Source organism: Trachemys scripta, chromosome 8, assembly GCF_013100865.1.
Source record: "Trachemys scripta elegans isolate TJP31775 chromosome 8, CAS_Tse_1.0, whole genome shotgun sequence".
Lineage (NCBI taxonomy): Eukaryota > Metazoa > Chordata > Testudines > Emydidae > Trachemys > Trachemys scripta.
Window position 1 is genome coordinate 5675138 of NC_048305.1, and position 11433 is coordinate 5686570.

The window sequence follows — 11433 nt, forward strand, 5'->3', positions numbered from 1 at the left end:
TAACCTGTGCTTTTCAATAACCCAAGACTGAAGTTATAAAATTCAATACGAGTCCTAGTTGTGTCACATTTCCTCCAGATATCCTTATCTCCTATGCTCTATAAGCAGAGTTCAGGTTCACAGCGAGGCCAGCTAGTGATCACTAAAGCCATTTAATCTGTCATAATGATCCCAGAGGGGTAGGTTCAACTGACATTTTAAATCAAAAGGATTCCAGACATCCCTTTTGAGGAGACTGCTGTTGTGTTTAGTACTACCAAGTGTGCTACCAGAAGGGTGCTTTACACAGCGGAAATCAAAACAAAGAGGGGAAGAAATGGTTTCTAGAAACCTCAGGACCAGGCTACAGTCTTTTCTGACTAGCCTACCTTCACAGCCCCTTGTACCTTTATCTTCCACCTAACTCATCACTATGTCTTTTTGCCAACATTTCAACCTAAGAGAAAACATCTACCAAAATAACAAATCACTTCAAAGCATTAGTTTCTTTTGATGGGAAGATTTTGCAGAATAATGAAGTGAATAATCCTGCAGCAGTCTGATTCCCAATCTTCTACTGTTACCATATTTAAAAATAAAGACTCATCTGATATCTCCGTTACATCAGTCCGATTTTTATGACTTATTTTAAATTTACAGAATTCTGAGGAAAGCTGTCCCAAGCCTCTGTAACCACAACGTAGGTGTGTGCAAGGATTCTCACCACTGTCACACCACTTAAGTGACACCCACACTAGCCTTGAGAAAATACAACACATTTTTAGTTTTTACACCTCCATAAACTTATCTGGTTATAGAAGGGACATTCTGGCACCATGCACTCAATAGGTTCTCCAGGTGAGGATTTTTGCAAACTTCAGGGTATGACTATAGTTACTATATACCCTAGCTCTTGACTGTGTTGGTAGTTCCTTAACCTCTATCAATTGCTACTTTTTGAAAGCTGAAGAATTGCTTAGAAAAAACCTGTACAGTAACAGAGATTTATAGAAGTTGTATACCCTATTCCATACTTGAAAGACACAGGATATTGGATATTTAAGATATAGTCATTAGGAATCACAACTGCAGTAATGAAGTGCCATTTTCAGATTTTTCCAGGTTGCTAAGTAACAGGTGAGAATGACCTGCTCATGTGAGAATGGCTCAGTATAAACAGTGATTTGTCAATATGACTGTAGAATAGCCTACACTAGAATCACAGTCCAACGTGAGTCCACCATGGGATGAATGAAAGAGAGCAAACATAGTAAAGAAACTTAATAGAGAAAATCCCCACCTTCCCCGAAAATGGACTAAACAACAAAATATAGATAACTATTCATGAAAGCATAAATATTCCATTCTGTTAGCTTCTGCTCCCAAAATCTTTTAGATGGATCCATTTGGCTTTGTTTGCTCAAATGGGGGGGGGGGGGGGGAGGAAGAAGCAACAAGTGGGTACCTGTGGAAAACTATAGTGTTACAAACACTACAGATCAGATAGACAATATGGTACAAGCAGGATAAACCTGCATCTCTAAGTGAAATCCAGAGCATTGGTCTCCTAGCTGGTGAAGCATATCATTAGGACAGCTTGTTCTGAAGTAGAATAAGTAATGTGAACTTTTCAAGGAAATGCATATTTAAACACTAAAAAGGTAACAAATACTGAGCTACAAGAGATCAGAAAGAATGGGTAGGCCACTAAACTCACCCTCAACTACCTGGGGAAAGAGGCTATTAAAAGAACAGTTTTTGTTGACAATCAAGACTGCAAGCACTGGTAGGGGCCAGCACCCAGTGAAGTTCAGGTACAGAAAACTTGACACATTAGTTAAAATCAGTAACATGGGCAATTAATGTCAAAGTTCTGTCTTCCATGAGTTGGGGAATAACTACAGTAGAACCTCAGTCACAAACACTTTGAGAATGGAAGTTGTTTGTAACTCTGAAATGTACATAACGCTGAACAAAATGTTCAGTTGTAAACTTTTGAAAGAACAACCATAACATTGACTTAATACAGCTTTGAAACCTTACTATGCAGAAAAATTCTGCTTTCCTTTTTGTTTTAGTAGTTCACATTTAATACAGTACTGTATTTTTTTGTGTTTGTTTTTGGTCTCTGCTGTTGCCCAATTGTGTACTTCTGGTTCCAAATGAGGTGTGTGGTTGTCTGGTCAGTTTGTAACTCTGGTGTGCCACTGTACTCGCAAAGATAAAGGGAGCCTTTTTTATTATTATTATAAAAGTGAACCATTTAGGTATTAAATTTCAAAAGCCAAGAACCCTAAATGAAAAAGAAAGCCTTTATATAAAGGCAGATAGAAAGCATTATAGGAAGTTACCTGTTTATAGACAATAGCACTGTTTTGTACTTTTACTGTATGGAAGAGTGTGAGAAAGTCGTACATGCTGGCCTTCCAAGCATGGTCAGTTTACAGTAAAGCCGACAGACTGCAGCAGCTGAAAGAGCAGTTTGTGCCCAATTGCCTCTAAAGATACAATAAATCAAAAACCTCATCTCTTCGGAAGTAGGTGCACAAAGCTAAGTGATGGGATGTCTGATGTGAGGTCTTTTGTCCCTGAATAATGGAATTTGTAATGAGTTACAGTGACTGGTATTTTAACTGTTACATTACTTTCTCCTGTGAAACCTAAAAAAACAGCAGCAGGTGAACCTCAGTCAACCCAGCATAGAGTAATTAAAAAGTGCACAGTGCTAATACCATTAAGTGGATTATGATTACTAAAGGACATTTTAATTCAAAATGTAACTGTACCTAACAAAAAGTTGACTTATTTCAGCCAGCCATGCACTAGGTCTGCAATAAACTCTAGTCACTGTTGTAGAGAGAGGCCACATAACTTATGGAAGGGTGGTAGCACAGCCTACTGGACAGAGCAATTGACTGGGATTCAGGAGATTTGAGTTCTACTCCAGGCTTTGACACTGACTGCTAGCTGATCCTGGGCAAATCACTTCACTTCTCTGCTCCTGTTTCCCCAACTTACCTCCTTTGTAGAGAGCATTGAAAATCTGATGAAAAACGTTATATATGAGTGACGTACTATAGCAGCTGGGGGGCAGAGGTCTGAACCAGAGGCATATTTCCTGGTTGAAATAATATAGCCAAACCATCATGACAGGAAAACATCTACATTTTTAAGAGTCCTTGAAAAATCCACTTTGTACCACACAGAAAATTTTTTTAGAGGGATGCAACTTTTTTGCTCAATGACATGCTAAAAAGTTCACATGTAAAAAACATGCAAAACAGCTCAAAATTAAGTTTAAAGTTAGCATTGCCCAGACCAATACTTGGGGGGAAAAAATATATATATATTTTTTTCTCTCTCCCTCTCTCTCCACCACTTGCCAATGGCAGAGGGGAAACCTTTCCAGACAGGCCTCTACACAATACTAATAAATAAGCCACAAACTTCCTAAATGACTTGTATTCTGCAGAAGTTACATTTCTAGTCTCATTGTTGAGAATAAACCTTTCCAAAGGCGAACCAACAGTAAATAGATGGAGCATTGTCAGCCAGTTTGTAGACAAAATCCAGTGCCTCTGTTGCTGTTCATAGTTTTGCCAACCAGCAAGAGCTAAACTAACTAGTGCTTTTCGTTGCTGCTATTTAGAATCAGAGCAGTAGTGGATCAAGAATGTTAATTTCATGCTATGGAGGCAGGCACACGAGGATGTTCATAAGAGAAGAAACTCCAGAATATGAGGGATAAGATAGAGTAGCAGAGACCTGCTCCCCTCAGAGAGGACGAGAAGCTCTTGGCAGGGAATCCTTACCCTACCTGCAGCTAGGAGCATGGGAGGGTGCAGCTTTCACTCTATCACCACACCTACTAGCTAAAGGTAGATATTAAAGAAGTAGTCCCACATAAGTAGGGCTCAGGGAGAGAAACTTGGTAGAAATCCCAACTTTCTCCCATTATCAGCACTTGAGGATAGCAGGGCTCAAGGTTTCTCATTAAGATGTTGCCCTTGGACCCAACTGACTGAGCTTCCTCATGACATTTCATAATGTTCTCTGCCTAACAGGCATCTAGTAAGTTTTTCATACCCTGGCCCAAACACCACATTGCTATACAGTGCTGCTGGAGATACTAGGGGTATTGGGGGGTTATAATATTTCAGTGAAAGAACAAGGACTAACCTACACAGAGTTCTTCACTTTTTCAGAGCAATGTACAATAGGTTGGAAGCTAGCTTCCCTATATTACTGGAGTCAACAAGAAGCATCACTCAGCAGGTGAACACAAGAACCAGTCTCAAAAAAGAACGAATCTATTTAGTATTATTTTCACCAGAAGGTAATAAGTTTTAAAATTTACCCTTGCAGATCTGGATACAAGGGGGTCAAATAAAGGGACACCATGCGAGTTAAAAATTAAGTGCTTGGTATAGAGAAGATGGTTTTGATTTTACTTACATTCTAGACAAAAAAAATTCAGACCCAATTTATTTCACCATTTATTTGGTTTTTTTAAACTCCTGCTGGAATCCTGTACCACTGCATAATGCATAATTTGCACAGAATTAATGTTTCCTGCAGAATTTTATTTTTTCCCCCCAGTACTCCTGCCTGGCAGCGGGAGCCCCATTATTCTGTGTTATTTTGATATATAAAATATGTAGAATTTTAAAATACTGTATGCAGAATTTTTAGGCAAATTCTCCCAGGAGTACTTTTTGTCCAAAATGAGATGTACCATGGACTAAGCAGTTTCACTTTCAGGTTCTCCTGCTACTAGCACAAGATTGTACCACATGTTGCAAACACTACTGGGTAATGTTTGTTTGTTTTTACTGGCACATCTGCCTGTAAACTCAACATGAAAACAGATCTCCAACCCTACTTGCCTTCTAAATGCACAGAAATGCATAGCTTCAGAACATTCATAGAAATTTCAATTACCATTAGGTTTTGTAAAATCCTAGGACACAATGCCCTCTCCCATCCCCCCCACCCAAAATGGTGGTCCTAGTTCAGGCATAGGAAACTTCTGATCTGTGGTACTGGACCAGTGCCTGCAGAAGTTTACTGATCCTAAAACCACTTGTATTGATTCTCTAGTGCAGGGGTGGGCAAACTAAAGCTTACTTAAAGTAAACTTGCAGTTTAATATGACAGTCAGGTGCAGGGCTGGCTCCAGGCACCAGACGAGCAAGCTTGTGCTTGGAGAGGTAGATTCTAAGGGGGCGGCATGGCCTTTTTTTTTTTTTTTTTTTTGGGTTCGCCGCCCCGGCCGCCCTCTAGCAGGTGGCAGCGCGGAGGAGGGGGAACACCCTGCTGGGAGCGGGCTGTGCACTCTGTCTGCCCCAGCCGGTGCAAGGTCTACAGCAAGACCAGCAGGGCAGCCCACATCCTTCCCCGCCCGCAGCGGCCCCCCTCCCAGCAGGCAGCGCAGCGGTGAGGGCCGCGTGGTGAGCGCTCCGCTGAAGCCCTGGCCACTCCCCGTCTCTCTCTCCCCCCCGCTCCCTTCCCCTCGCTATCTGGGGCACATCTGCAGCGCAGGGAGTCCCCCTGCACCCTGGCTCCCCCCCGCCCCCGCTTTGCCACTCTGGCCGCGCCACAGCTTTGTTTTTTGTTTTGCTTGGGGCAGCAAAAAAGCCAGAGCCGGCCCTGGTCGGGTATAACATCTGGGTGGGGAAATTGCATGCAGGGCTAGGGTGCAGGAGGGAGTGCAGTGTGCAGGAAGGGGCTCAGGGCAAGGGGTTGGGGTGCAGGAGGGGTGAAGCAGGGGCTCAGGGCAGGGGGTTAGGGGTGCAGACTCCGACCCAGCATTGCTTACCTCGAGTGGCTCCGGGGTGGCACCAGCAAGCAGCAGGACTAAGGCAGGCTCCCTGCCTGCCCTGGCCCCATGCCAAACCCCAGAAGTGGCCAGCATGTCCAGCAGTGGCTCCTGGGAGTGGGGTGGGGCAGAACAGGTAGCTCCACCATGCTCTGCCTTCACCTGCGGGTACCAACCCTAAAGCTCCCATTGACTGTGGATCCCCGTTCCAGGCCAATGGGAGCTGCAGGGGGCGGTGCCTGCAGGCAAGGGCAATGCACTGAGCCCTCTGCCTCCAGGGGCCACAGGGACGTGGTGCCAGCCGCTTCCAGGAGCGGCGCAGGGCCTGGGCAGGCAGGTAGCCTGCCTGAGCCCTGCTGCGCCATGGGGCTGGCAATTCCATAGGCTGAACTGAAAGCCCTGATGGGCCACATCTGGCACGCAGGCCATAGTTTGCCTCCCCTGCTCTAGTGTTTCTAGTCCTGACAGTTCACAAGATATTTGAGCCTAGAAGCATGAGGTATCAGTTTATTAAGATAGTCAATATTTCCTGTGTACCATGTGCTAATTTAAGTACTTCAATACTCCTATAAGTCTGCTTTTTTCAGTGTTTGTACCTTTTCTGCAGTTCCCTCAACCAACCAAAGTGAGAGTGGCTATTGCCATAATAACCAGTTGTTTTGACAGGCAAGAGCAGCTTCAATGGCTCAATGAAGAGAAGAAAAATCATTCATCATTAGGTCCACAATTTTTCCATCTGGATTCATTGGGCCATTGCAGCTTCTTCTAAATATAGACAGGTCTTATTTCAGTCCTGTTTTATTGTTACCACAAGTAACCCCTCAGATTTCACTTTAAGAGGGAACTAAGTAGCAATACAAATGTTAGGGTTAAGTATGAATGCTATGAGAGATTGACAAAATTAGCATTGGACAAGCATATGGAAAAATCGTTTTAGTATGTTAGGCAACATGCACACTTTAAAAAAAAGCAGGTTATCCTGACCATCTTGCTCTTGTCCTCGCTTCAATGCTGGCATGACTTTAGACATGCAAAAAAATGTTTTTGCCATTTGAAAACAGGATTCCAGAAGATTTGAAATGGGTGTGTGACAGTCTGTACCCTATATTCACCCCTTTTACAAGATTATGATAAATTTTGTGCAGGATGTGCTTTGTGAGATCATTTGAGAGAGTGATCATTGTTGTCCTGGAGGGATGTGTATGGCAGCATTGTGTGAAGTGTTGTGGAATTCTACTGTGATGTTGCTGGGACATGTTCCAGGTCTGGAGAGCAGTCGTGGGCCAGCTCCACGGAGACAGGCGGTGGCCGACACCTCAGTCAGGTGTCAATTGGAGTCTGGTGGACCATCCCATGGTTGAGTGGCTGTTCTTTGGCAGGAAAGAAGGTGTAGGAGGGGGAGAGAAATCTACATTGTGACAAAAACAGATTGGGGCTCTCATCACAGATTGTCTCCTGGACCTCAGCTAGGGATGATTCTTGAAGAGAAAGAACTACAAGGGAGAGCAGATGCCCCAAATTCTCTCTTCCTTTCTCTCTCTATTCATGGCATTGACAAGACCTGAGGAACAAGGAAGCTGCACTGGAATGGGGGAGTGATTCTGACTGAAAGACATTCAGCCAGTAAGACTGAAAAATGTAGTGAGAGACCTTTGCTTTGAATTCACTTTGCTTGTTAAGTTAGGGATTAGTTGCATTTTACTTGTAGTCACTTAAAATCTATCCATCTGTAATTATTAAATTTGTTTTATTTAAAACAGTATGTTTAGGAAACCCCATTTGGGATAACTGGATTTGTGCAGATCATTTCTATTAATAAAATGACAGACTTTACATGAGTATGCATTGTCCAGGAGAGAGCTAGATAGTACAAGACCCAGACTTTCCCCAGAAGTGTGTGACTTCGACTTTCCTAGTGTTGTTCTGCAGTGTAATTCATGAGGGGCTGGCTATAGCACCCATACAATACAACTGGGAGTAATATGCTAGAGACTGTTTGGGCAGACCAGGAGTGGTAGCTCTCAGAGCAAAGCAATGTAAAAGGCTCCCCATGTTGGAGAACTGAGTAGAGACAGCTGTTCATCAGTTCAGATTGTACCCTGGGTAACTTCACAGTGCATAACACTGTTTTTTCCTTCATCTAATAGTTAGCACAATAGCACTAATAAATTAAATTGGAACCAAAGTGGTGTGGGATATGACCAAAGATACAAGATAGTGACCAAAGTTAAGAGGGTGATTTTAAAGGGTAATCTTAAGCATGTTGTTCCAAATGTGTAGGATATTGAGGGTGGCTCCAAAAATATTTTTAAAAGTTGGGGGGGGGGGTATGATTCAGAAGAGTTTGAGAATGCCTCCTGTAGTATCGGACGCATTCATTTAATAGTTTGTGTTTAATATCTGACCTCTCTTTTCCTAGTCAGGGCAGCTGGAGACATTTCCAACACAGCAGCTTTAGTTGAAACAATTCTGACTGATATTTTAATCCAATGCTAAAGACTTTCAATACCAGTCAATTAAAATGCATGTCAATAACTGTACACATTGTGTGCCATACTTTGTGAAAAAAGTCTTATTACATAAATGACACCAAAGATAAAGTGCAAGGAAAGCAGAAGCTGACACGTACATGCACAAGGCAGCATCACTTGTCATAAGATCGGAGAACTACTCCATTTTAATCCACCTTCTGACTTCTCTTCAACTTCCCACCTGCCATGTCACTTAAAAATACGCAGCAAAAAAGGCTTGGGTTATGTCATTGGAAAGCTGCAGCAGTTAGTTTACAAGTGTTTTGTAACTCATCCAACAGGGCCTGTCATGTGTCAATTTCAGCAGCTCTTGCTCAAAGTCACCAAGGTTAAAGGCCAAAAACCAAACAACTATCCCTATAGTTTGAGAAACTAACCCTCAGGTTTGTTTTTTAAACTGGGACTTTCTTTAACCAGTGTTCCTGTGTATAATTTGGTATACACAATGTGCAAGGGGAAAGCACAACCTCAATTAGCATGTTTTTCAGTAGAGTTCTCAACTATCTTCAGCAGGTGACATGTGCTAAAGCCATCGAGGTGTTTTTCTGCAGCATGAACTGAAATGTTAATAGGAAAAGGTTTTTTGGTCTAAATTTCAGCCTTAAGAATGCTGTTTGATAACACTGAGCTAAAGGAGGTAAACTCAACAGTGAGTCTTTAAAGTAGTTCACATTATTTCTAGGAACCTTTGTGGAAGTTTGAGACTAAAGTGAATTTAGTTATTTCCCTTGAGAGCGCTTGTAGCCTGGTTTGGTACTTTAACAAACAGATAAGAACATCATGACTACAGTTCCTAGACAAATAATGGACTTTAAAATTAATTTTCAGAAATTTTAGTAGATTTTAAAAACAGATGAAGTTTAAATTTGTGTCATTACTATTCTTGCCAGTCACCATCTAAAGTGATACCATGGCTGCAGCAGAATGGACAGATAGTTCACTAGTCCTCAATTGGCTATTATACAAAAACAAAATGTCCTCTTATCACTAACAGACACGATAAGACACTATTTTTGTACCTTTATTAGTTTTGCTGCTTTTGTGGCTGCCCAGGGACCATGAAAGGGTGTATGCAAAGGGTTCTTTGCTATGTCATTCCACATTAGGGCACCTACAAAAGATTACCAAATGATTTATGTCTTGCCAGGGAGTTTGGGCATGTCAAGAACACATGGAAGCAAAGAAAGGGAAAATACTTGCCACATCTTCTAGCTTCCAAGTTGGTTACATTAAGTTTTAATGTAAATTTGCCAAGTCAGACACTGAAGGTTTCCCCATCTTCCAACTAAGCTAAGTCCTTATGATAACCGATTTAATCAAGAGACTTGAAGTCTATTATTTTCTAACATCTTCTAGCACAGGAAAATAAGTAAATGGGTATATTTTGCATGCTTACATGTTATAAGATATTTATAAATTGCTCTTAAGGCATATTAATCTGAGGGATACATTTTAAGGTTTAAAGCACTCTGATACCTGGGAACATAGATGTATGAATCCCCCCCCCCCCCGACATACACACACACACACACACAATAGTATTGCTCTGTTTCAGGCAGCTCTTTAGTTATCCAACTACTTAAAGGAAACTTGCAGCTTAATAGGACATCCAGGTGTAACTGGGTAGAACAAGCAGATGCACTTTAGACATTTTGCTGCAAGTCATGACTTGATTTTACTTCAAGTTAGAGAAGTGCATAGTATCTTCTGAAAGATGTGAAGTGTGAACATTCTACCACAGTCAACAACTGCCATACACATCTGAGAATCTAAGTCTGTCAGCAAATATGCAGTCTACTCTCATCTTCCCTGAAACCCTATTTGAGAACCTAGCATGTTTTCTTAACCCCTTTTGCCCATGAATAAGTGAAGTGACTGATTTAGTGTACAGAAGATGCAATTTTCTAGAGGAGAAAGTAAGCCTCAATAGCTGAAACACGGCTGAGAAGATGTGCATAATGGCCTAACATACATTCCAAATGATTTTATTTATACCAGCTAGAAGTTACAATGGCTTGGTAGCCTCTACATTTCCTAAAGCTGTCATTTGTCTGTGAAAGGATAGGCCTGACAAAATAGCAGACTGGAAACATAGCTGTTTGCTGCAAACACTCCTCACATCCATATAGGAAGATGCCACTTCCTTCACATGGAATACATTATATACATAATGCTTAATGCAGATGTCTCACCACACAGATAACATCCACATACCAGTAATTCCAAGTACAATCCTACAAACTAACTCTATGGAAGGCATCCAAAGTGATGAACAGTAATACAGGTAGGGCTTTCACAATCAAGTCAGTCTGGGGCCTCGCAAGTGACTGGGCGCTCTTCAGACACACTATTCTATACACAGTTCTGCATTTAATCCCAGCTCCACCATTGTCTTGCTGTGTGACCTTGGATAAATCATTTAATGCCAGAGAGGAGAGTGTTACCCCATCTGCAAAGGAGGGGTGAAATTTATCCTCTTTTGTATGATGCAGAGATTTACAGGTGACTAAGGCTACACAAATGCCAAGTATTATCCTCTCCACGGGTGGGTATTTTTCCATGCCACCTTAACCCAGGAAGAAACTCCGCAGCCTAGCTACCTCATGTGGGCATTTTCCATATTTGATAGAAAACACAGGCTACGTAAAGCACAGAACAAAGCTTGCAGCTTTGTATCCAGCCTCACACAATGAAGTTTCGTTTTCTTCTGTTTGGGTCCCTCCTCTGAACTCCCCCTCCCCCTTTTAAATGTTTGCTTTCCGCGAGAACACTATTGTCCACGGTTCCAACAACGGTTACTCATTTCTACAGCGTCACTCCTTTCCGTACGGCGAGAGGCAGGTTCTGCTCACATCCAGGATGCCAAACACACAAGGGCTTTCAAAGCAAAGGAACCGCTTCGTGAAACGGTTTTGCGGTTCTAGCCCAAACTGCTCGGGGTTTACTGTCCCCACAGACAGCGCAGGCAGCCCCCTTCTCCAGCCTGTGTGCATGGGGCACTCTGATCCCCGCAGGTCAGGAAGCTGCGGGAGCCCCGGCCCCTCTCCCCCCACCGTCCTCCTCCCTGAGTGAATTACAGCCCCGCCGTTCCCATAGACCCCCCCC

The 11433-nt window shown here is 42.5% G+C and overlaps 1 protein-coding gene across 2 annotated transcripts in view; it reads right to left on the reverse strand.

Annotated features, from left to right (window-relative positions):
- Nucleotides 1-9435, reverse strand: part of G3BP1 (G3BP stress granule assembly factor 1) — a 32022-nt gene extending 22587 nt beyond the window's left edge. Inside the window, exon 1 of one of the 2 annotated variants that reach the window (XM_034779493.1) lies at nucleotides 9348-9435. The gene's annotated coding sequence lies outside the window, so the exon portion shown is untranslated. The remainder of the gene's footprint in view (nucleotides 1-9347) is intronic. The other variant, XM_034779495.1, reaches the window with a different exon arrangement.
- Nucleotides 9436-11433: the final 1998 nt, after the last annotated feature.